Source organism: Rhinopithecus bieti, unplaced genomic scaffold (assembly GCF_001698545.2).
Source record: "Rhinopithecus bieti isolate Rb0 unplaced genomic scaffold, ASM169854v2 scaffold_10264, whole genome shotgun sequence".
In the NCBI taxonomy this organism is placed as follows: Eukaryota; Metazoa; Chordata; class Mammalia; order Primates; family Cercopithecidae; genus Rhinopithecus; species Rhinopithecus bieti.
This window is the reverse complement of record NW_016806418.1, coordinates 91,369-91,685: the sequence shown is the minus strand read 5'-3', so window position 1 is coordinate 91,685 and position 317 is coordinate 91,369.

The window sequence follows — 317 nt, the reverse complement described above, 5'->3', positions numbered from 1 at the left end:
CCTGGACTCCCGGGTCTGAGGGAGGAGGGGCTGGGGGCCTGGACTCCCGAGTCTGAGGGAGGAGGGGCTGGGGCCTGGACTCCTGAGTCTGAGGGAGGAGGGGGCTGGGGGCCTGGACTCCTGGGTCTGAGGAGGCGGAGCTGGGGACCTGGACTCCTGGGTCTGAGAGAGGAGGGGCTGGGGCTAGTCGCCTAGGTCCAAGGGAGGATGAGATTGGGACCTGAAGGAGGAGGGAGCTGGATTTTAGGAAGTATCCCAGACTCCGTGTTCTGCGGATGGGGTGGAAAGACGTGGGGACGCCTGGGGCGGGAGGGGGT